The sequence below is a fragment of the Ornithorhynchus anatinus genome, chromosome 5, assembly GCF_004115215.2.
Source record: "Ornithorhynchus anatinus isolate Pmale09 chromosome 5, mOrnAna1.pri.v4, whole genome shotgun sequence".
In the NCBI taxonomy this organism is placed as follows: Eukaryota; Metazoa; Chordata; class Mammalia; order Monotremata; family Ornithorhynchidae; genus Ornithorhynchus; species Ornithorhynchus anatinus.
The window spans coordinates 41154785-41180449 of NC_041732.1; the positions used below are offsets into that span (position 1 = coordinate 41154785).

General features: G+C 43.4%; 1 protein-coding gene across 2 annotated transcripts in view; it reads left to right on the top strand.

Moving 5' to 3' along the window:
• The first annotated feature begins 219 nt into the window (after positions 1 to 219).
• The window catches only part of CSGALNACT1 (chondroitin sulfate N-acetylgalactosaminyltransferase 1), a 258159-nt gene continuing 232713 nt past the window's right edge, over positions 220 to 25665 (top strand). The window contains exon 1 of one of the 2 annotated variants that reach the window (XM_029066246.2): positions 220 to 305. The gene's annotated coding sequence lies outside the window, so the exon portion shown is untranslated. The remainder of the gene's footprint in view (positions 306 to 25665) is intronic. The other variant, XM_029066245.2, reaches the window with a different exon arrangement.

Here is a 25665-nt window from a genome sequence, read left to right on the forward strand (position 1 = left end):
TGTCTCTCAAGGCTCCGTGGGCTCCGATCTCTTTGGAAACTTTGGTTCTATAATAATAATGATAATTGTGGTATTTGTTAAGCACTTACTATTTGCCAGGCACTGTGCTAAATGCTGGGGTGGATTCAGGCAAATCATATTGGACACAGTCCCTGTCCCACATGGGACTCACAGTCTCAATCCCCATTTTACAGATGTGATAACTGAGACCCAGAGAAGTGAGGTGACTTGACCAAGGTCACACAGCAGAGATATGGCTGAACTGACATTAGAATCCATGACCTTATGACCCATGATCTTAGAAGGTGAGAACCTTATTTATTGATTCTTTTTAAAGCCTTTTAATGTGACTAATCTTCCTATCTTTACGTTTTTTTCCCCTTATTTTAAAATTGGGTAGAATATCACAGTGGAGGGAGGGAATGAACAAATTTAGGGGAAGTTGTTAACATTTTCTGTGTGCAATTGTTATAGCAAAGTGATCCTACAAGGGTGCAGTGACTTTTGCTTTGCCAATTCTTGATCATTAAAGGGGGAGATGATCCATGCCCTTTCCTGCTGTTTTTTCTCTTAGAGTACATTCCTTCAGGGCCATTCCAGAGCTCCCCAGTACTTCCAGAAGTGGAAACTTGAATTTGCAGATGGGGTGAAATTTTGATATGTATTAGCATCTCTAGTAAAAGATTTGGAGGAGCAGGAGGTTTTTAAATGGCATTTAAGTGCTTACTGTGTGCCAGACACTCTACTAAGCGCTGGAATAGCTACAAGCTTATCAGGTTAGACACAGTTCCTGTCCCACATGGGGTTCACAGTCTTAATACGAGGGAATTGAGGCACAGAGGAGTTGTGACTTGCCCAAGGTTACACAACAGACAAGTGCTGTGAAAGCAATGGCTAAAATGAGGTTATTTCTGTAAATTTAAGACACCTATGCTCTATCAGTAGCCCTTGGAGTATGATAAATTGAGAGCAGTAGAACTCCATATCTTGTTCTAATATTGATAATATTTTCGCTCTTTGCTCTTCAGGAGAGATGGGAACCAGAGAGAAAAAAGCCAGCTTTCATTAGTAATAAAAAAATCAGTGAACAAGTTGTTGTAGTCATGTTATTTCTTTTTTCCTGTACTACAGCTGCTATTCCTTCTTCTTTAGGCACACTTCTTTCCACCATACATTAGATGGTATGACTGTAGTAGAAACTTTAAAGCCTGAAACCCAAGTCTGAAACAGACAAGAATGAACATATTCATCAAAGGAATAGAATAGGTGTTTATTTATGTCCTTGTGTATGTGTGTGTGTGTGTGTGTGTGTGTGTGTGTGTAATTGTACACATTGCTGAATGGAAGAAAATGTTACTATTAAGGATGACTCTCACAAATTTAGAGAATATGAAATATCACTAAATTGTATGCTAACAAATGTAGAAAGCCACAGTTTCCATCCTTAGTTTCAAATGTTTTAAATGATGTGAAAATACTAAGCATAAAAGAAAAATATGGGAATAGTTGGCACTGCGATAAAAAATAATTAGGGGTGTTAAAGACTGGATATTAGGAAAAACTCCTAATCTAAATGGAATTATGTAAATTCAGGTTAACCACCAGTAACTATGAGTTTCTTAATTTATCAAGTAGCAGATCTCTGTGAGGTCATAAAATTATAAGGCACATATATCTGATCTCAAAAAGAGAACTCTGAAGATGATGGATTTCAGATGTTCCTTTAAAGTGTTAATTACCTATCTGGGAGAGCATGGTGATTAAATAGAGAGCAGGGAGGGAGGGGAGACTTTGTAAGCATTCATCACTCTTCTCCTGAAAACCCTTCTCGGCTCCTTAGTTCTGTGATGTTTCAAATTTATTCCCCTGCAAATTTCTAAGTTAAAACCCTTGGAGGATTCACTTGAGCTTTTGCCAGACCTGAACTTTGTTAGCAGACTCCAGGCTCTTCCAGGAAACCTGCCATGATTGCTTCACAGCAACCTAGGCTTGTCAGCCCAACACTTACCTTTAGCACTTGTGAACTTCGTCCCTAGTCTCGGTTCTCATGTACACATGTCTATTTAAACCACCCCCGACTTAGCCACTGGCCAGTTCCAGAGTCTGCAAAGGCGAATCCATTGGAGCTGGCAGGGGAGAGAGGAAGAGGAATGCTTTAAAGCACTCCGCCACCTTGCCCCCTCCTACCTCACCTCACTTCTCTCTTTCTACAACGCAGCCCAAACACTTCACTTCTCTAGGGCTAACCTTCGCACTATGCCTCAATCTCACCTATCTCACCACTGACCCCTAGTCCACGTCCTACCTCTGGCCTGGAACAACCACCCTCCTCAAATCCCAACAGACAATTATTTCTCCCCCTTCAAAGCCTGACTGAAGGTACATCTCCGCCAAGAGGCCTTCCCAGATTAAACCACTCTATTCTGGGTCACCCTGACTTGTTCCCTTTGCTCCTCCCTTTCTCCCAGCCCCACAGAACTTATGTACATATCTGTAATTTTATTTTATGTATTTTTATTGATGTCTGTCTCCCCTTCTCTAGACTGTAAGCTTGTCGTGGGCAGGGAATGTGACTGTTTATTGTTGTATTGTACTCTCCCAAACAGTACAGTACTCTGCACACAGTAAGTGCTCGATAAATGACTGAATGAATAAATAATGACAATATTATGCACTTATTCACTTCATTTATTTGGCTGTTTCTTCCTCATGTGTTTGGACTGATCCGTGATTGTATCCTGTCTTTCCAACTTTTACCATCAGTAAATGACTTCTGTTGTTTTCCCTCATGAAATTTTGAACTCCTTGAATGCAGGGAAACTTTGGCAACCTAGTTTTTCCTTACCCATGTCTTACTGCTATTGTACTCTTCCAAGTGCTTACTTAGTAAAGTGCCCAGCACCCAAGTACTCAAAAACCATAGATAATGTTGGCAATCACAGTTGTGAAGACTGTAAAGACTTTCTACCTGGTCTTTCTTTACTCTGCTGATTTTTATGGACAGGGTTTACTACTTGAAAGTGATCAAAGGTGTAGCAAACAAAGCTGTGTTCTTATTTGTAGGTCTAGTATCGATATCTGGGGACTTTTTTTAGACTTTTTTTTGCTGACTACATAAAGAAATTAAGTGCATAAATGGTGCCGTGCTGGATTCGGCTGGGGGTTCATCCAGGTTTTCTGCCTCTGATACCGACACCACAGGTTGCTTGGAGGAAGAATGTGATGGTTACCAGTCTTGACATCCCTCCTCATGGTTAGAGATGAACTTTTTCCATCCCTGACTCTTCTTTTTCAGTGACTGTGGTGGACCTGGGAGAGGAAGGGGAAGAGGCAATCAACCACAAGTTGCTGATGTTTTAAACAAAATTAAAGTAATATTTGAAAGGTACTTATTCATAGGCATGTTGTTTAGTTGTCCAATAGTAAAGATTGCCACCAAGCTAAAAAAATTTCACAAGAGTAGGCACATAACCAGCAAGACAGCTAGATCCTTGGCACCTTCAGATTTGCCCTTCCACTTCTGTTATGGTGGAATGATTTTAAGCTTGCTTAAGTATATGTCTCACCAAGGTTACACATACCTTCATTACTTTCAGGCTAGATGATTCCAGCAGTCTTTATTGTGTGTGGCGCATTGAGAGGATTCAAGTAAATTTAATGATTGTGATAATGGTTATGATGGCAAATCCTTTATTTAAGGTGGTTTGAAGGCACTTCTCCCACAGTTTCCCATTTTTGCCTCCATATAGGCATTCATGGACATGGCTGCCTATAAAGTTTTATGGAATTCAAAGGTTAAAAAGTAGAAAATGAAGTCCGGAATTTTCTTTAGGTAGTTTGTATCTGCTTGTCTGCTCGGCAAGGCAAGGTGACAAGGAATCTATGGAGTGTGACTGCTTCAGCATATTTTTATTTATAGGTTTGAATAAGCAGCTTTTTCTCAGGTGCAAGCTATTTTTGTGGCACAACTTGCAGCACATTGAAACTGGACATAGAGACACAGTCAACTGTGTGGATTTCAGGTTATTAACTGGAACCCTGTTTATGCCCCACTGGTTAGATTCTCTCTGGAGCTGTTTACCACACAGTTTTCCCCTGTCTCCCTGAGTGGTTGGTTTGCCTGCATCCTGGAAAGAGTATTTTCCCAGGGGATATACCCTGAATCACTAGGCAGGTGATTCAAACGCTTTATTTGCCTGCCAAAGAAGTCCTATTGATGGTTCTTAAAGAGTAAGATGGTGAAGTGGGCAACCCTGTCGTTTTGATTTAGGGGGCCAAGAGGCAGGGAGCTAAAGGAGTTGATTGAATTTTGCACCCAGCTGGGCTCTTTTGGGGGAGGGGGAATCCCCCAGCAGAAAGGATCAATGAAGTACTCTCAGAGGTGTTTTGCTTCTCTTCCTGATGTTCAAGATAATCTGAAAACCTGCCAAGATGGAAAAACCATTTGACTGATAATAATAATTAAGGCATTAAGTGTCTACTCTGTGCCTAAGCACTGTCCAAATGCTGGGATAGACACAAGATAATTAGATCTCTTTCCCACATGGGGCTCTTGATCTATGACATAGGGAAAACTGGCCTCCTCATTTTCCTGGGTTGGAAACTCAGGACCAGGGAGGTTAAGTGTCTTGCCAGAGACAGATCTGGGTCTACTTTAGTGTTTTAGAAAGGGATGTACCACACCCTTTCACTGAAGAGAAGACCCTGGCATTGATTTTTTAATCACCACACCCAAGTCATTTTACAGGGGCTGCAACCAATTCAAGTACTGATTGCTTGTTTTAATGGAAAAATGCTGTGGCCTGGGCTCATTTCATGTTGGAAAGTCATGCTCTCTTTCAAGCAGGCAGCCTGGGGTTTGGTGTTGGTCAGTCTTGCTCTGAATGTAGCTTATGCACTGAAAGAATCTGGCTCAGAATGTGGTAGGACAGGGTGAGGAGAGCTTCAGGATGATGAAGTTTCAGGAAGAATATCTGCTGCTGTTTAGAAGGCAAGACTGGCTGGGTGCCTTTCCAAGCCCTGAATACAGACAAGGAGATGGATCATGAAATGGAATCAGAAGAAGCACTTGTCAGCAGAGAGAGGAGCTGTTCTTGAATTGGGGTACAGCCTGGAGGCAAAGCCTACTTGGTGTCAAAGGACCTAGGTAAGACGGGAGAGGAAGAAATGTGGAGGCTATGAGTAGTATGTTTATTGAGAGAGAATGAGGGAGGAGAGATCTGAATAAGTCAGGATGTGTATAAATGTATAAAACGTTCCAAGTTTTCCCCTAAACCTTCGAAATCCTGGAGTCTGAAAAAGAAGTGTTCTGGTCTTTATTTTCCATTCCCATACCTGGATTAATGCCCATCAGGGAAAAAATATGGCCTAGTGGAAAGAGCGTGTCAGAAGACCTGGGTTCTAATCCCAACTGTATCACTTACCTGCTGGATGACTTTGGGCATTTCACTTAACTTCTCTGTGCCTCAGTTCTCTAATCTGTAAAATTGGGGATTCAAAACCTATTCTCCTCCTACTTAGATTTTAAGCCCCATGTGGGACCTCATTATCTTGTAGCTACCCTAGTGCTTGGTACAATGCTTGTCACATAGTAAGCACTTAACATACTACAATTATTATTATTACCTGCTTCCTAATTTCTAAATATGGTGCCATACCCAGAAAATGCTGCAGTCTAGCTCAGGGGGTGGGCAGGGGAGAAGGGGATGAGGTGAGTGGAGGACACTGGGAAGCAGGGTTGCCCTGGAGCAGTCTGCAGGTGGAATTGGGTGGTGCAGAGTTGGTGGCAGTGCCAGTTTGGCAGCTGGGGAAGGCTTTGTGTTGCCTTGACTTCTTTGGCAACATGGAGTCCCATATGTTTGGAGTAAAAGACAGCTCTCCCACTAATTCTCCCCAATTCCCCACCCTTTTTACCTCTGGCCATGCCTGGGGCAGAGGGGAAGGCAAAGATAAAGATCTGAGTTTAAGAAGGCGTTAGTTTCTTCTTCCCAGAATGGAGCTATAGACAAGTTGGCACAGAAGAGCGAGTGTTAGTGGTTTATGCACAAATACACGGCATAGGATTTTTGAATCCTAATCTAAATTCCAGTCCTGACTCACACCGCGGCCTTGGGCAAGTTCCCAGTCTGTAAAGCAAGGATTTAATACTTGAAATTCAGGATGCATTAAAATGTGGAGATGAGGTTTAGGAGCTGTGAAAAGGACTCATCAAGAGAGAGAAGGGTAGGAAACCAGGCTTTGAGAAGAAGACAGGTAGTTTTTTAGGCTGAGGTTATCAGGTTCTAAGTTTCACTCATGTCCCTCTTCCCCTCCCTCCCCCAGGGGTTGGCAAGTGACTGTCTTTTGGGATTCAAGGCTCACACTACTGCCTGAGATTCTGTCTTTAAGCCAATGCAAATGGTAAAATTGAGTGATTAGCAATCTCTGCCACATCCCCGGTGTGTAAAGATTATTTTGATTACACTGTCACATTTGTTCCCTAGAGCAGTTGACACTGTCTTGTGTTTCTCTTGTTATTGTAATATAATCGAAGGATTTGTGTGATGAGTCCCTGCATGTTTAATCGATGAGTACCGTATCGTTTGTCTTTTGGTGTGCTTTCAGTGTCTTTTTAATTGCATTTCCGTCAGTTCACCAGAAGCCCTGTGGTGGGGCATTGCGCTGCTGGTGTCTTAGGCAACATCACATGCAGAATGTGCATTTTACGATACCTTTCATTCATTCAATAGTATTTATTGAGCGCTTACTATGTGCAGAGCACTGTACTAAGCGCTTGGGATGAACAAGTCGGCAACAGATAGAGACAGTCCCTGCCGTTTGACGGGCTTACAGTCTAATCGGGGGAGACGGACAGACAAGAACAATGGCACTAAACAGCGTCAAGGGGAAGAACATCTCATAAAAACAATGGCAACTAAATAGAATCAAGGCGATGTACAATTCATTAACAAAATAAATAGGGTAACGAAAATATATACAGTTGAGCGGACGGGTACAGTGCTGTGGGGATGGGAAGGGAGAGGTGGAGGAGCAGAGGGAAAAGGGGAAAATGAGGCTTTAGCTGCCGAGAGGTAAAGGGGGGATGGCAGAGGGAGTAGAGGGGGAAGAGGAGCTCAGTCTGGGAACGCCTCTTGGAGGAGGTGATTTTTAAGTAAGGTTTTGAAGAGGGAAAGAGAATCAGTTTGGCGGAGGTGAGGAGGGAGGGCGTTCCAGGACCGCGGGAGGACGTGACCCAGGGGTCGACGGCGGGATAGGCGAGACCGAGGGACGGCGAGGAGGTGGGCGGCAGAGGAGCGGAGCGTGCGGGGTGGGCGGTAGAAAGAGAGAAGGGAGGAGAGGTAGGAAGGGGCAAGGTGATGGAGAGCCTTGAAGCCTAGAGTGAGGAGTTTTTGTTTGGAGCGGAGGTCGATAGGCAACCACTGGAGTTGTTTAAGAAGGGGAGTGACATGCCCAGATCGTTTCTGCAGGAAGATGAGCCGGGCAGCGGAGTGAAGAATAGACCGGAGCGGGGCGAGAGAGGAGGAAGGGAGGTCAGAGAGAAGGCTGACACAGTAGTCTAGCCGGGATATAACGAGAGCCCGTAATAGTAAGGTAGCCGTTTGGGTGGAGAGGAAAGGGCGGATCTTGGCGATATTGTAGAGGTGAAACCGGCAGGTCTTGGTAACGGATAGGATGTGTGGGGTGAACGAGAGGGACGAGTCAAGGATGACACCGAGATTGCGGGCCTGCGGGACGGGAAGGATGGTCGTGCCATCCACGGTGATGGAGAAGTCTGGGAGCGGACCGGGCTTGGGAGGGAAGATGAGGAGCTCAGTCTTGCTCATGTTGAGTTTTAGGTGGCGGGCCGACATCCAGGTGGAGACGTCCCGGAGGCAGGAGGAGATGTGAGCCTGAAGGGAGGGGGAGAGGACAGGGGCGGAGATGTAGATCTGCGTGTCATCTGCGTAGAGATGGTAGTCAAAGCCGTGAGAGCGGATGAGTTCACCGAGGGAGTGAGTGTAAATGGAGAACAGAAGAGGGCCAAGAACTGACCCTTGAGGAACTCCAACAGTTAAAGGATGGGAGGGGGAGGAGGCTCCAGCGTAGGAGACCGAGAATGATCGGCCAGAGAGGTAAGAGGAGAACCAGGAGAGGACAGAGTCCGTGAAGCCAAGGTGAGATAAGGTATGGAGGAGGAGGGGATGGTCGACAGTGTCAAAGGCAGCAGAGAGGTCAAGGAGGATCAGAATGGAGTAGGAGCCATTGGATTTGGCAAGAAGGAGGTCATGGGTGACCTTAGAGAGAGCAGTCTCGGTAGAGTGGAGGGGACGGAAGCCAGATTGGAGGGGGTCTAGGAGAGAATGGGAGTTAAGGAATTCTAGGCATCGATTGTAGACGACTCGTTCTAAGATTTTGGAAAGGAAGGGTAGTAGGGAGATAGGACGATAACTGGAGGGGGAAGTGGGGTCAAGAGCGGGTTTTTTTAGGATGGGGGAGACGTGGGCGTGTTTGAAGGCAGAGGGGAAGGAGCCCTTGGAGATTGAGTGAGAATGGGGTAATTTATGCAATTTCACTCTAATGGGTTGTTTTGTAATAACTCTATTGGTGCCCTTTTAAAAGACTTCTTCACTGGAGTTGCTCTGGGATTTTCTGTATAGCCTTTTAGCAGCCACCTTACAGGTAAGCAACAGGTGTCAGCATCCCCAAGCCATTTTGGTAAATGCTAGGTACAGTGCCAGTGTACTTTGTTCTTCGCTAACATGAGTTTTCACTAAACCCTTTGGCTAGAATATTGTTCGAGAAAGTTCACCTGACAATATGATCCCGTTTGGCTGCAGCTCACAGTGGTGTTAAAGGAATCGTTTGTGCGCAGTGTCGGACAAGTACTACCTTAGGGCTTTTTCTTCATCCTAGGGTTTTACAAGAACATAAACTCCTGTGTTCTAGGAGACCTGAGTGAATTAAGTTCTGCACCCTTGCTGGTGGTCTGGTGAAATGTTACCAGACTGATTTACATCTGCCTAGATAAAATATAAGTTGCTGTCAAAACTCCGCTTACATTAAAGGAGGTATCCATATAGTAAGTGCTTAACAAATACCATTATTGTTATTATTATACCCAGTCAGAGGGATGGCAGGTACTCACAGCTGCCTATTTAATGTGGCAAAAGTTCTTTCTCTTGCTGCCCCCAATTTCATACATGTCAAAGGGCCTCTAGACTGTAAGCTCCTTGTGGGCAAAGAATGTGTCTACCAACTCTTTTGTATTCTACTCTCCCAAGCTCTTAGGACAGTGCTCTGCTCACAATAAGCACTCAAATATTGTTGAGTGATTGCTCTGCACACAGCAAATGCTGAAGAAATATCATTGTGTGTCTCTTTTCTGGTGTCCAACCTTTATCCTTCCTTTTCCTCCCCTTTCTTCTGAGGAGCTAGCAACCGGATCAGAGGGTAAACAGCAATCTCTAGGAGGACAGTGAAATAAATCTCCATAGTCTTTTCCAAGTGGAATCCTAAACATTTCTCTAGTTCTCCCCTCAACTCAGTTACCCTGTTAGCCACCAGGAATTTTTGGTTAATGAAATCATGTTATTTCTTCCAGGGATTGTTTTTTCATTCAATAGTATTTATTGAGCACTTACTATGTGCAGAGCACTGTACTAAGCACTTGGAATGTACAGTTCGGCAACAGATAGAGACAATCCTTGCCCACTGATGGGCTCACACCTTTTAGTTCATAGGGCAAGTTTTAGTGGGGGTGGCTTGATCAGTTGCAGGGAAGTTAAAAATGACAGAATCAATGGTATAGAGTGCTTACTATGTGCTGAGAACTGTTTTAAGTGCTTGGGAGAGTACAGTAGACAGAATTAGCAGACATGCTCCCTGCCTATAATGAGTTTACAGTTTAGAGGGGAAGACAGGCAGAAATATGAAGTAATACATAGTATATAATTTTAAAGATATGCACATAAGTGCTGAGGGGCTGTCTATAGGTCACAGATGCAAGTTCATAGGTGTTGCAGGAAGGACAGCAAGCTGGGGAAAAGAGGAATAATCACAGAAGGCATCTTAGAAGAGGTGACCTTAATAATGTTTTGAAGGTGGAGAGAGTGGTGGTCTGGAATATTTGGAAGGGGAGGGAGTTCCAGACTTGGCGGGGCGGGAGGGGGGATGTGGGAAAGGTGTCGGTGGTGAGATAAATGAGATCGGGGCACAGTGAGTAAGCTGGAGCTAAAGGAGAGGACTGTGAGGGCTGGGCTTTAGTAGGAGATCAGTGAAGTAGGATGGGCCAGGCTGATTAATTATTCCTTCCATTCTACTTGGTAGGCATTAAGCCCATGATTGAATGTCCTGTCCAGCCTCTTTGCCTTCTTCTTGATGGCTTAGGGAAGACGCTCCAAAATGACCAAAGGAATTAAGAGTACAATACTGTACTATGAGAATTCATGAAATATTTGTGGACAAACTGACCTCTAAGGAAATTTTATTGGGACCAAGGCTGGGAGAGGAGATGTCTTAGAAGCGACCAAGTAATGCTTTCATGTACATTCATTCATTCAATAGTATTTATTGAGCGCTTACTATGTGCAGAGCACTGTACTAAGCGCTTGGAATGAACAAGTCGGCAATAGATAGAGACAGTCCCTGCCGTTTGATGGGCTTACAGTCTAATCGGGGGAGATGGACAGACAAGAACAATGGCAATAAATAGAGTCAAGGGGAAGAACATCTCGTAAAAACAATGGCAACTAAATAGAATCAAGGCGATGTACATTTCATTAACAAAATAAATAGGGTAATGGAAATATATACAGTTGAGCGGACGAGTACGGTGCTGAGGGGATGGGAAGGGAGAGGGGGAGGAGCAGAGGGAAATGGGGGGAAAAGAGGGTTTAGCTGCGGAGAGGTGAAGGGGGGGTGGTAGAGGGAGTAGAGGGAGAAGAGAAGCTCAGTCTGGGAAGGCCTCTTGGAGGAGGTGAGTTTTAAGTAGGGTTTTGAAGAGGGGAAGAGAATCAGTTTGGCGGAGGTGAGGAGGGAGGGCGTTCCAGGACCGCAGGAGGACGTGGCCCAGGGGTCGACGGCGGGATAGGCGAGACCGAGGGACGGTGAGGAGGTGGGCGGCGGAGGAGCGGAGCGTGGGGGGTGGGCGGTAGAAAGAGAGAAGGGAGGAGAGGTAGGAAGGGGCAAGGTGATGGAGAGCCTTGAAGCCTAGAGTGAGGAGTTTTTGTTTGGAGCGGAGGTTGATAGGCAACCACTGGAGTTGTTTAAGAAGGGGAGTGACATGCCCAGATCGTTTCTGCGGGAAGATGAGTCGGGCAGCGGAGTGAAGAATAGACTGGAGCGGGGCGAGAGAGGAGGAAGGGAGGTCAGAGAGAAGGCTGACACAGTAGTCTAGCCAGGATATAACGAGAGCCCGTAGCAGTAGGGTAGCCGTTTGGGTGGAGAGGAAAGGGCGGATCTTGGCGATATTGTAAAGGTGAAACCGGCAGGTCTTGGTGACGGATAGGATGTGTGGGGTGAACGAGAGAGATGAGTCAAGGATGACACCGAGATTGCGGGCCTGAGAGACGGGAAGGATGGTCGTGCCATCCACGGTGATAGAGAAGTCTGGGAGAGGACCGGGTTTGGGAGGGAAGACGAGGAGCTCAGTCTTGCTCATGTTGAGTTTTAGGTGGCGGGCCGACATCCAGGTGGAGACGTCCTGGAGGGAGGAGGAGATGCGAGCCTGAAGGGAAGGGGAGAGGACAGGGGCGGAGATGTAGATCTGCGTGTCATCTGCGTAGAGATGGTAGTCAAAGCCGTGAGAGCGGATGAGTTCACCGAGGGAGTGAGTGTAAATGGAGAACAGAAGAGGGCCAAGAACTGACCCTTGAGGAACTCCAACAGTTAAAGGATGGGAGGGGGAGGAGGCTCCAGCGTAGGAGACCGAGAATGATCGGCCAGAGAGGTAAGAGGAGAACCAGGAGAGGACAGAGTCCGTGAAGCCAAGGTGAGATAAGGTATGGAGGAGGAGGGGATGGTCGACAGTGTCAAAGGCAGCAGAGAGGTCAAGGAGGATCAGAATGGAGTAGGAGCCATTGGATTTGGCAAGAAGGAGGTCACGGGTGACCTTAGAGAGAGCAGTCTCGGTAGAGTGGAGGGGACGGAAGCCAGATTGGAGGGGGTCTAGGAGAGAATGGGAGTTAAAGAATTCTAAGCATATATAACAGCCTCAGTTACCCCATCTGTAAAATGGGGATTAAATTCTACTTAAACTGTGAGCCCCATGTGGGACAGAGACAGTGTCCAACCTGATTAGCTTGTATCTACCCCAGTACTTAGAAGAGTGCTCGGCACAAAGCAAGCACTTAAGTACCATAATAACAATGCTCTCTAATAACAATTCTGCCCATCTTCCTGGAGAACAGAGCTGGAGCAGAGCTTAAATTGCAGCCTGAGAGTTTAGTTATAAGAAAGAACTTCTTGACAGTAGGGGTGATAAAGCACTGGAATAGGCTATGAAGAGAAGTTGTGGAATCTGCATCTCTGGAGACCTTTAAAAATGGAATAAACGACCATCTGTCTCAGATGGTTTAGGTGCAATCCTGCCTGAAGGGAGGGAACTGGACCAGATGACATCTGGAAGTCACTTCTAGCCCTAGATTTCATGCTTGCTGAATTTAAAAGGTATGTGAGGATGAGGGATTTCTTCATTTGTTTGATGCTTGTGTCTTGAGCGGCAAAATATACTGAGCTCTGTGAACGGAAATGAAGGCCAGCTGAATTCCCGAGGAGTTCTGTTGCCTTTGCCCCGAGCCACACCGAAGACTGTCAGTGCAGCATATAATGTTCTTTTAATTTCCTTACTCTTTTGAGGAAGAGGATGGAGATAAAAGTACACTGGCCTTTCTGATTTTTTTTTCTCCATCTGTTCCTTACAAAGATTAGAAGTTTGTCTCCAGGAGTGTGTGTATTTTTGTTTCAAAAATTACTGCTTTGTTAACCACATTTCTCTCCCTCTCCCCACCCCCCTCCTCCAAGCAAACCAATTGGAAAGCAAATCTTTGCCAAGTAAGTGAAGGCCTCCAAATGAAAGGCATCCTACCTAGGGTAAACCATATGATTGAAATAGGTAATCGTATTTGAGTGCTTACTGTGTGCAGGGAACTGTACTAAGTGCTTGGGAGAGTACAATATAACAGACACATTCCCTGCCCACAATGAGCTTACAGTCTAGATGGGGAGACAAACGTTAATATTAAATCACAAAATCCAACCTAAAGTGTAATGTGATACCCCATCATCAATGCCAATTGAGGGCTTATTGTGTGCAAAGCACTTGTAAATGTTTGGGGGAGTACAATAATACAGAGATGGTACTTTCCCTGCCCGCAGTTGGCTTACAGACCAGAATGGGAAACATATTAATATAAATAATTTATAGCTATGTCCATCAGCTTATTTATGTCACTCAAGTCCAGTATTGTTGCTTGCCTATGGAGGCAGTGGAGTGAGGAAGTTTTTTTTTTCGTGCTACTGGTCGGGTCTTTATTTAGTGTGGATGGTCCTCCCCCATGTTACTGTCATCTTCTGCCTTCCTTAAAGCTCATAAATAGTCTCGTAGCCCTGCAGCGTAATGACTAAAGTGAAATGTCTACTCTGGGGGAGGTAAACCATTAAAGGAGAGTTGGGGAGGGATTTTAGTTCCACCATTCTCAAGGCATAAAGGAATTCAGCTGCTCCTGCCTGTTCCTTGCCATTCTACACACTGTTAGAGATGGCTGGATAACTTCAGTAGTCTTTGTGCACTTAAAAGGCCCTAAGTAGTTCTCTCTGCAGCAGTACCACAGGCTATCATGAGATTGTGAATTACAGTTTTTAGGTGAAAGAGTCTTTATTCTCATGTCTTTGGAAAAGTTTTCAAAGGCAGCATGGATGTAAAAAGGGGCAAAGGACTGGAAATCAGCTGACCAGGGTTCTAATCCAGAAGCAGTGGAGCATAGGGGAAAGAACATAGGTTTGGGAGTCAGAGGACTTGGGTTCTAATCCCAGCTCCATCACTAGTTGTCTGCTGAAAGACCTAGGGCAAGTCACTTAAGTTCTCTGCGCCTCAGTTCCCTCATTTGTAAAATGGGGATTCAATACCTCTTTTCCTTCCTACTTAGAGTATGAGCCAAGGAGACATGGACAGTGTCGAGTTTATCTTGTCTCTACCCTAATGCTTGGTACAGTGGCTGGCATGTAGTAGTTGCTTAACCAATACTGTCATTATTATTGTTATTATTTGTCTGCCATGGAGCCTAGTGGAGGTAGAGAGAACACAGGCCTAATCCTGTTCCAACACTTGTCTGCTGCGTGACCTTGGGCAAGTCACTTAACTTCTTTGTGCCTCAGTTACCTCATCTGTGAAATGGGTTTTAAGACTGTGAGCCCTGTGCAGGACAGGAACTGAGTCCAACCTGATTTGCTTGTATTCACCCTAGTGCTTAGTACAGTGTCTTGCACTTAGTAAGCACTTAGCAAATACCATTATTATTATTAATAAAAGAAGTTCCTCCAAACCCTAGGACGGGGGTCTTAACAGTGAACTAGGATATTCTTGGCTTCTCTTCGCACGGACTCCTTCATACCGTGGACTGTGGTGATTTACCTGTGGAACAGGATGATAGTGTCAGGACTTTCCTCATTTTTGCCTTGTTGGGGGAAGTAGGTCTGGGAGTATGCTCTTTGGAGCCAGAGTCTTAGGAAGAGAGTAAATAGGACTACCTTTGAACCTCCTCTTCTGCACTCAGACCCCCTGAGTTCTTCTGGGCCCAGGCATCTTTACACCTCCCTTTCCCCCACCATTTCTTTTGCCCTTCCTTTTCACCTTTCCTTTCTCAATCCCCCACGGGACTCAGCACTGTTGCTGATTGAAAGGGTGCTCCTGAATCTGCCAGGATCCCATCAGAGTTGCTTTTTTTTTTCTGTAATATGCCACTCTCCCCTTTCTTAGTTTCCAAAAAAGATTAATCCTAACTTTCAAGGTGTCAGTTGACAGAAGTTCTCATCTCTGGGATATTCTCCATAGTTGCTTCTACTCCAGGGCTCTTCAGATAAGTTTGTCAACAGGCTGCTGACTTTTAAATGAGATGAACCTGAGAATGTGAAATATAAATGACAATCAGGGCCAAATTCAAAGCATTTTATTTGGAATGCTCTGTCTCTTACTGTGGTATACTCATCCTTTATCAAAAGATAATTCATATTTTGGTATTTTACAAATGAAATTATTCTAAGGAATAATTATAAATTCTTTATATTCATGTCTGTTTCACCCTCTAGACTCTAAGCTCGTGGTCAGGGAATGTGTCCGCCAATTCTGTTGTGTTGTACTCTCCCAAGCATTTAGTATGGTGTCTTTATCTGTTGCCAAATTGTACATTCCAAGTGCTTAGTACAGTGGTCTGCACACAAGCGCTCAATAAATATGAGTGAATGAATGAGTGCTCTGCGCTAACTGCTCAATAAATACCATCAACTGACTGAAGTGATTACATTGTGCTTTCACTAGATCTGGGTCATCCTTATTCTCTAGTGTGGTAAGGAGAGGAGATTGAGTGACAACTCTAATAAGAAGATGAACTTCTATTGTTAGAAGTGCATAGTGTACTATTCACTCCAAATTACCACAGAAAATTGAGAATGGGTAATATGCTCTAATTGGATAATATATTGTCTAGGCAGAAGACCAAGATTCCTTATACCTGGTTTATGAATCAAAGAGGGAAATAAAATAAGATGTCCAGGCCTAAACATTATGTAGTAGCGAAGTTCTAAGACTAAAACATGTACAGTTATGTTGCTGATTTGTCATGAAAATATTTCAGGAATTGCATATATTTGGTTTGTATTTTAATAATCAAATTATTTCAGTAATCTTTCCTATGAAACACATTCCAATCCACTTAGTTTTCTTTAAAAAAAAAAAAAAAAGACATAACCCTGCTGGAAGTTTATAGAATGAGAAACTCTTGACTGTAAATGTTCTTATAAGGTGGAAAAAAGGAGAGTTAATTGACATCTTTCCGGTAATGATGCGGCCTCTGGGATTTTGGCAAGAGTGAAAATGCCAAAGTGGATGGCTATAAATGGAATGTTAAAGTCCCCAGTGATGAGCATTTGCAGTCTACCAAAGAAAGTGGACATGATTGAATAATTTAGGGAATTATGGTAGTGCTGAAATGTAGGGTTGATGTTCACAAGTATGTGGGAGATTTTACATTTAAAGGTGGAACCTTGTGCAAAAATGTCTTAGTAATATGTATTAGTCATTATCAGGCTTGATTTGTCTTTTTTTATGGTATTTGTTAAGGGCTTACAATTTGCCAGTCAGAGTTCTAAGCCTGGGGTAGATACAAAGTAATCAGGTTGGACACAGTCCAACATGGGGCTCCCAGTCTGAATCCCCATTTTACAGATGAAATAACTGAGGCACAGGGAAGTGAAGTGATTTGTCCAAGGTCACACAGGTGACAGTAGTGAATCTGGGATTAGAACCCGGGTCCTTCTGACTTCCAGGCCTGTTGCTCTTTCCACTAGATCACCCTGCTTCTCAAGGAATGCAGTCGTGTTCTTTGATCACATTTTGTACTTGTTAATATTTGATTTTTTTTAATCCCCTTGTGTGAAGTCTAATTAGAAAATGGTGCAAAGTTATTCCCACATCATTCAGGCAAAATAGTTTGGCAGTTCCTTGACACAGCTTAGGCTCCTGGCTTGCTTGTCTTTTTATTGTTTATTTTTTCTATGAACATGCCAGCATATAGATGATACCACATGAACATTTGAAGAGCTGAGCTGTAGTGAGGTCATGAAACGAACTTGCCTTGAGGTTAGAATTAAACATTAAAACTTAAAATTTTCAAAATAAATAATACTCAGATCTGTAAAATCTTGAATTTACCTTTCCACGACCAATCAGTTGATATTTGAGGGCTTACTGTATGGAGACCACTGTACTAAATGCTTGGGAGAGTACAATATAACAGAACTGGTAGACATACTCTGGTCCCACAAAACTTACAGTCAAGAGGGGAAGACAGACATTAAAATAAATTCTGGATATGTACTTAAGTGCTATGTGGCTGAGGGTGGGGTGACTATCAAGTACTTAAAGAGTACAAAGCTAAGTGCAAAAGAGATCTCCATTTTTTTTATTGTAATCGATTTAAGTGAAAGTATCTTGAAATAATTTAAGGGTGAAGTATAAGAAGCTAAAACAAGAAATAGCATGTTAATTTACTGCATCCTGATATTGCTGAAGTTGGCAAGTATTTCTTCATCATCATTCACCTTGAAAATGAACATTTTTAGAGATGCTACCACCACAGGAGAAATCTCTTCTTAGATCTCATTCAGCAAGCGGTACAGTGCATTTATTCAAAGATTTTTGGCTTGTGCACATTCCTATTCAAAGCCCCTTTCATGTCAGTAATTGCTAACTAAAATTTTAATAGTACAAGATGCGAGGCTTTGAGCAATAAAAATTACTATGAGAAACACTGGAACACAACAAATAATCTTTAGTTTAAGTAACTCAAGAAAGGACTGTAGTAATTTTATCTTTGAGCTGGGAAATTTAAATTACAAAGAGGTTGGAACGATGTAGTTGGACAACACTAGTCCCAAGTGCCTTTCTGTGCATCAAGCAATCAATTCTTAGTGAAGGGAGGGAAGAGGGGTAGGAAAGGGGTTGTAACAGCTGACCTTTCCAACCACAAATGCACCAGGGCTGATCAGGCTACAGCAGTTGCTGTCTAGTCAGTCCTTTGGAGTCCTCACTAATAGAAATGGCTGATGGTTTACTGTCATTAGTGAGGAAAAGCTCTTATGTTAGAATTTTACTTAATGCTTGTGTACAAAGCTCTCCCTAATGCCAATAGCCTGTGACATTTTTCTTTTTTTGAATACTATATAACTCTCATTAAAAAAACAAAATTGATTTTTCCATTTAGACATTTTGGAAAGTGGCATCTTCTCCCTCCCACTCCCCCCATTTTAAAGGTTGTGATATCCTTACACAATTTGGATAAAGCATGATGGATATATTAGACAACGTTCTTTCCACAGTGCAAATATTTTGGATATTAACCTGATCCATAAGTAGATGTGGTTTTAACAGTGACGGGGCATGGAGTCAGTCAAAGTGAGATGCTGCTATACTACCCAGCCTCTGTCTTAATTTTATTGTACCATACCAAACTTTGTGTTTCTTTTGGTTTTGCCTCAGCACTTAATAAGAGTGGCAAGGTCATAATAATAATAGTGATATTTAAGTGTTTACTATGAGCTAAGCACTGGGGTAGATTAAAGATAATCCTGTTGGGTATGGTCCTTAACCCTCACTGGATTCACAGTCTAAGTAGGAAGGAAAGTGGGTGTTTTTTAATGGTATTTAAGTACTTACTATGAGCCAGGCACAGTGCTGGGGTAGATACAAGATCAGGATGGACACATTCCCTATTCCACATAGGACTCTCAGTCTTAATCTTTTACAGATGAGGCAAGCGAGGCACAGAGAAGTGAAGTGACTTGCCCCAGGTCACATAGCAGACAAGTGGCAGATCTGGGATTAAAACACAGATCCTCTGATTCCCAGGACTGTGCTCTTTCCACTAGGCCATGCTGCTCCTCAGTGGGGTATTTAAAAATTGTCCATCTGAAAACTTTGAGCCATCTACTCCCTAATCCATTAGTTCTCACTGAGCCACTGGTCACTGTAATACAATTTCCCTGCTATACGAGGTTCTTCAGAACTAGTAATGATCTTTATACTTGTTGTGGGCAGGGAATATGTTTACCAACTGTTATATTGAACTCTCCCAAGCACTTAAGACAGTGTTCAGCACACAGTAAGTGTTTAGTAAATACAGATTGATTTTTTTTTTTAAGAGCTTTCAGGACCTAACTCTTGCAATGAAGCAGAAATGTTTGACAACACTCAAAAGCAACAAAATACACAAATCAGGGAATTTATAGCTTTGAGTTAGTGTATCATCCTCAGTATCATTTATTCAGCACCTACAGTGCACAGATCACTCTACTCAGAACTAGAGAATAAAGGAGTTAAGACACAACCTGTTTTCTCAAGAAGCTTACAGGCTATGTCCCTCAAAATAATTTTATCTTTAGGAAGGTGGTCACATTTTTGTTTCCCTTGTAGTTCACTGAGTTGTGCATAACAGGGACTTTTAAAAATCCTGTTATGGGAGTGATGCAGGTCTTGTAACAAAGGAAATAGTTTACTTCCAGTAGTTATTTCTCTCCTCTCCTGTACACACATGCCGCAGAATTGTCACAGAAGTGCTAAACAAGGAGTCAGAAGGTCTGGATTATAATTTTTGGCTTTCCCAGTTTGTGGGGCCTCAAGTGTAGTGTAATCATAATTATGGTGTTTAAGAGTTTACTATGTGCCGAGCAGCATTCTAAGCACTGGGGTAGATACAAGGTAATCAGGTTGGACCCTGTCCACATGGGGCTCCCCATTTTACAGATGAGGTAACTGAGGCAGGAAAGGTTAAGTGACTCTGTGTAGAACATTGTACTAAGCGCTTGGGAGAGTACAGTGTAAGAGAGTTGGTAGATAGGTTCCTTGCCCACAAGGAGCATCCCTGGGCTCGATAGGCTTGGGCCAAATTCCCTCCCTCTCTGAATCCCCATTATTTGCCATCCTTTCCTCTAACCTCCAAATTCCAGCAGTCCTGTTCATGATTGCTTAGTTCATAGGAATGAATGGCTTTCTTCCTGGCCCAGTAGCAACATTGAAAATTAGGGTTTCACGTCTACAACTCTTATTAAGAAAAAGGTCATTTTAGAATTTGTGGGTCTGGGGCACGTGGGGAAGACATTTGGAGTCCTTGATAATTTAGCCAGAGCAATAGGATTGCAGACCTTTTGGAACCTACAGTTAGTTGTGAATTACCGCTTTTACTCTAGCTCTTCAGTGTTCTAAAATTCTATTTAAGGATACCCGTAGGAGGGGAGTGATGAGTGGTGTCACCAGAAAGCTTTATCTGTCACATGGCTTCATCTTTACAACTCTTGAAGTTTGAGACAATGGAGTTTGACTTTCTGGGTGAGCTAGAATTTATGTACTTTTATAAATGTAAATTATAGATTTTTCAAACTGAGAAAATAGAATCCTGTTTTTTTTTACATTGAATGCACTGGCGTGCCAAAGATTCACTTCTGTGGTAGATTAAATATGTTTTGAGAGTATGTGAGGTTACCAATGAATTTTCTGGATCTTTCACTCTTGAAATAGAAACCTCCATGACATGTCACAGCCCCAAATGGTAACTACATGCTGGAAAAATGACTATATAATTTATATAAAAGGTGTGACATGAATTTGTTTTCAACTGGGTTGTCCTCATTCTCCTTTTCCTTGCTCTTATCCTTCCCTTAAACTACCTCCAAGACATTTCACATTCAATCCTCAGAATATAATATGCTTCCCTAGAGGATTTCATTTTTACTGAAATTGGTAAAAACAATTTAACTGCAGAAATAATGTAGGGAACCATCTAGCCCTTGCAGGACTTGAAACAAAAAGAACAATTATTTTTTAGTGTGAACTTGGCTCTCAGTTCAAATGCCCATTGGTAAAATACAGTTTAATACCTGTTTTCCCTCCTCCTTTAGACTATCAGCCCTCGAGAAGCAGCATGGCTCAGTGGAAAGAGCAGGGGCTTTGGAGTCCTTCAGAGGTCATGAGTTCGAATCCCAGCTCTGCCACTTGTCAGCTGTGTGACTGTGGGCAAGTCACTTAACTTCTCTGTGCCTCAGTTCCCTCATCTGTAAAATGGGGATGAAGACTCTGAGCCCCACGTGGGACAACCTGATTTCCCTGTGTCTACCCCAGCGTTTAGAACAGTGCGCTGCACATAGTAAGCGCTTAACAAATACTAACATTATTATTATTATGTGGGACAGGGACTGTGTCTAATGTGATTATCTTTTAATCTATCTCAACATTTAATATAGTGCTTGATGAGTATTAAGCACTTTTCCAGCTCCAACTGATGGAAGGCCATCCCCAAATCAGTCGGTTCATCCCCAACCTATTGCAGACACAGTCAGCAGTTGGGGGCATGGCAGGGCCCGATTAGGACTTGACAAAGAAGGTGGGCTCCCAAAGGACAAAGCATGCCCTCTCTCCCTCTGCCCAGAGTACTCAGCATCCTCTGGAAACATACCCCCTTTCCAAGTCAATTTGGCTCATTTTGAGCCTCTTACTGCTGAGAGTGGAGGAAAGAGTGAGGACAGGTGGCTATCTGCTGGCTCTGTGGATCTTTTTTAGGGCAATACACCCCCTTGATAATTAAGCAAAGGACATCCAAAGGCAGAGATTCTGGGGCACCTGCCTTAAGGGGATTTGGATGTGAGTTGCAGCATAGGGGGGCTTGCACCTGTGGATAGCATTGTGGGCCAATCATAAGACATGCAATCATCACTAGTGAACTCAGCCTTCCCAGGTTAAAACTCTCAGCTGATTCTAAAGTTGGCCCCCAGAAGAATTACTAATTACAAACCTTTCAATTAGATTGGGAATGAAGCTGCTTCTAATTATGCTCTTATTAGTAATATAATTGTGGTATTTGATATGCACTTACTATGTGCCAAGCATTATACTAAGTACTGCAGTAGACACAAGATAATCGGATAATAGTCACTGCGGTTATTTTCCAAGCAAGTATTGACTTTGCCTCAAGCATATTCAACCACTGAAAGAGTGTTTCGTATTTAGTAGTTTTATTGAATTGTTCTTTTTTTATGTCTTCTCAATTTATTATGAAGAACTAACAACATAATTGAAATACCCAGCAAAAAATTGTAACTGACAACTTAGTGATTATTTGATTAAAAATCTATTCATTTATTTTCTACTTCTTCCGCCATGGCGTTGGCTTGAAAAAAAATTCTCATCAGAAAGTCATGGAGGATATTTAAGTACTTGCTACTTCTCAGTCAATATTTAAAGATTTAATAATAATGATGGTATTTAGTACTTACTATGTGCCAGGCACAGTACTAAGCATTAGGGTGGATACAAGCAAATTGAGCTGAACACAGTCCTGGTCCCATATGGGGCTCACAGTCTCAATTCTCATTTTCAGTTTAGACAACTGAAGCTCAGAGAAATGAAGTGACTTCCCCAAGTTCCCAGAACAGAAAAGGTGACGTTTGGTCTTTATGTTTTGATAGGTTGTCATTTTGATGTGATTGGCAAGACTGCACTCAGAATGGTTTCCCAAGCAACATGGAGGATTTTTCTTTGTTTGACCAAATTTCCCTGAGCTGGTTCAGGTCCCCTAACTTGGAGGTGGGGATGGAACTGAGATTTTCTGGGGATTCCTCCTTTGATTTTAGGTTTCCCCCAGTGCCTTTTGACTGGTCCTTTACTTTCCTCCTACTGAGATGCACCCCTGGAAGTCTGACTCTGTTTCTTTGCATCAGAAGTGGATTGCTGGCTCCAAAGATGAGAGATGAGAGAGAGAGATGACTCCATGTTGCACTTGTATAGCCAAATTTCTTCCTCCTCCTTCTGGTCTCCAGTGCTCTGGAGAATGAGTTCTATCCTGCAGTGACCCTTGTAGGTGCTCCTATTAGAGATTTTGTTCAGTCAGCTTGCTCTGAGAGGGTTACTGCTGGGGGGGACCCATTACAGGCTTGGGTGGGTATTTTGACGTGGATGTCTGTCACACTAAAATACCTTTACCCTGCCTCTCCAGCCAAATCATGGTGGTAAGACAAATGGCTTTGGAGAGAAAAAGTGTAATTATTTTTTGGATTATTTAAGCACTTGAACATTACCATTTCTTTTCAGTTGGCTTCAGTAAAGGACTTGGGGTAACTCTCTGAAGGTCTTAGACTATTATGTTAGGTGAATTTTTATGGCTCTTTGAAATTGCTATTCCTATTGTAAACATTTAAAAACAGTTCTTTTGAATTCTGGCTCTATAACTGCATTCAAGCTCATCCTTTGTGTTTGAACAGTGCATGTGTGCCTGTGTAATCTCAATGCCTGTGTTGCTGTTGCCTGCTTTGAACTGTTAAACCCCCTAGGTGGGGGACAGCAAGTTCAGTTTACTTTTTGTTGCACCTGGTATGGTGCCAAGTCTGTGATGATGGCCATATATGTGTTTAATAAATGCTATGAAACCAAGCCCTCCCAGAAATCCATCACTCCAGCTTCTGGAAAGTTGTAGACACTTTTCCTGTACTTGGAGTGGTTGAGTTCACTGTAATTGCTGAAGAAATGTAACACAGCCCATGTCTTGGGAGTTGACTTCTTTACATCCGTGTTTGCCACAGTCTCGATCAGGGGTTGGCAAACTTTTTGTCTGGTAGAGCCAAACAAAATTGTCTCATTATGTCCTGCTCTGCTCCAAAGCCACAGCTGCTTCAGAGCAACAGCTGTGGCTACCATTGCAGCCAACTCTGGCTTGTCGCCCTGCCCCTTGCCACCTCTCGAGCCTTAACCCAGGAGGTTTTGGGAGAAAGAAGGGGCCATGCGATTTGTTAACCCTGGCATCTGCACCCACATCAGCTGCTGGCCTAATCTATCCCTGACTTCCATGGCTAGGGCTTGGAAGGGTAGGGAGTGGTAAGTGCATCCCTGTAACACCTCCCTCTGGTTCCCAATCACAAGGCCGACTCAAAGTATTTGACACTTCTAGCTAATTTTAGAAATACCATCTCACCCCCTCATCCCACTCCAACCCACAGGTATAATAATAATAAATATGGCATTTGTTAAGCACTTACTACATGTCAGGCACTGTACCAAGTGCTGGGGAGGATACAAGCAAATTAAGTTGGAGACAGTCCCTGTCCCACATGGCCCTCACAGTTGTAATCCCCATTTTACAGATGAGATAACTGAGGCACAGAGAAGTGAAGTGACACAGCAGACAAGTGGAGAGTCAGGATTAGAACCCAGGTCCTTTTGACTCTCAGGCCCATGCTGTATCCACAAGACCATGTTGCTTGAGGTGAATGTTTGAGCTGGTGCCGCTCTTTTTCCCCCACCCAACTCCTCTCAAGGTCCTTTCCGAGACTTGTGCTATTCCCAGAGAGTATAACGATGTGTCTGAGGGGAGGAGAGGCAGGGGAGGAGGCCAGGAAGAGGGGAACCTTGCTCTGTCCCTTCACCCTGAAATTGAGCAGCAGCCACTCTCCTGGTGCAGTGTGGCTCCACATACCGGGCAGCCCCACCCTGACGAGACAGGGAGGGAGGGGGCTGGCAGGCCGAGGGTCGGCTTTGCCCTTTAAACTCCTGGCCAAGTTCTTCCACCTCAGAACAAATCCCTCCATGGCCCTGAACAGGACAGAGGCTCTGGGAGCTATGCTCGACTCCAAGAAGGACCAGATGTGGCTTGTGAGCCATAGTTGGTGACCCCTGTTCTAGACTTGGGGGGAGGGCTAGGCTGATGATCACCTACATCATCACACTGGTGTTGACACAGTGGTGTTACTGTGGATGCCCCAGCCCACCCCACCCCTCTGATCGGAGTATGGCATTTAGAACATTCCAGAGCAGGATGGTTGGGGCTTGTGGAGGGTGGTCCCTAGCTTGGGGTCAAGAGGAAACTAGAGGAATCCCCCTCTTGGTGTGGATCTGGTTGCCTGGATTCACAGTCTGGTCAGCCTACAGACAGTAACTGGCCTACTCTTTATTTGGCGAAAAGGTTTTGTCACACAAGTTCTGTGGATTTACTTGTACGTGGTAATGCACTAATGGGGCATATGCGAGTGCCAGCTTGCTACTGAGCACTGTCTGGGAACCTTACACGATTCTGTGCAAATAAATGGTAATCAGAGGCAGGAAGCTTCTGCATAGTTGTCATGAACAATTCTGTAATCCAGCCTGAGCGCTGGTTGTTGATGTGTTCATGTTTACCATATTCTAGAAAAAAATAGGTGGCTGAGAAGGGAGCTTTCTGTTTTTTGGGTATTTTTTTTGAACTTTTTACTTTTTGTCATTCAGACCAAGGCCTTTAGCTTTTCTTGGAACTAAAGAAAGGCCTAATTTGTCTCTGCAGCATGGTAAAAATACAGCTGAAATATTGCTAGAAAATGTAAGAAAGCATTAAACTTTGAGAAATGAATTAACAAACCACCTTTATGCTCTGTACCAATATGCCTCTCTTTAGCATGAATAGCACTTTATTTAGTGTCTGAAAAAAAAAAATCCTGGTGCTGCATGACAAATGAGAATGTTGTTTAAAATCGATGAGGTGATTTTGTGTGTGTGTGTGTGTGTGTGTTCCAGATTAAAATAACTTCACGTGACTAAGATTAAGTGTTTGACCTAACCCCATGGAAACTGGAATTACAGAGTATAGGGGGGAATTTCATTTTCAACTCACCCTGGTGAGTTTAGATGTTTCTCTGGTGTTTTCAACCAGCGCAAACACGCTGACAACAGCACGAGCAAGAGATGGATGATGTTTCAACTTGAATTCTGTTTCCCTTTTAGCTCTAGAGTTGACTTGCACATATTTTTATAAATCAAATGTGGCATTCCATGCTAAATAATGGGTCCAGTAAAACAAAGAATATTTAACATATATAATAATATCTTTCATATCTGCAAGACTTTTCTTTTAAGGAGCTCAGGGCACTTGATGAGAGCCTATTCAGGCTCCGTAAGGTAAGCAG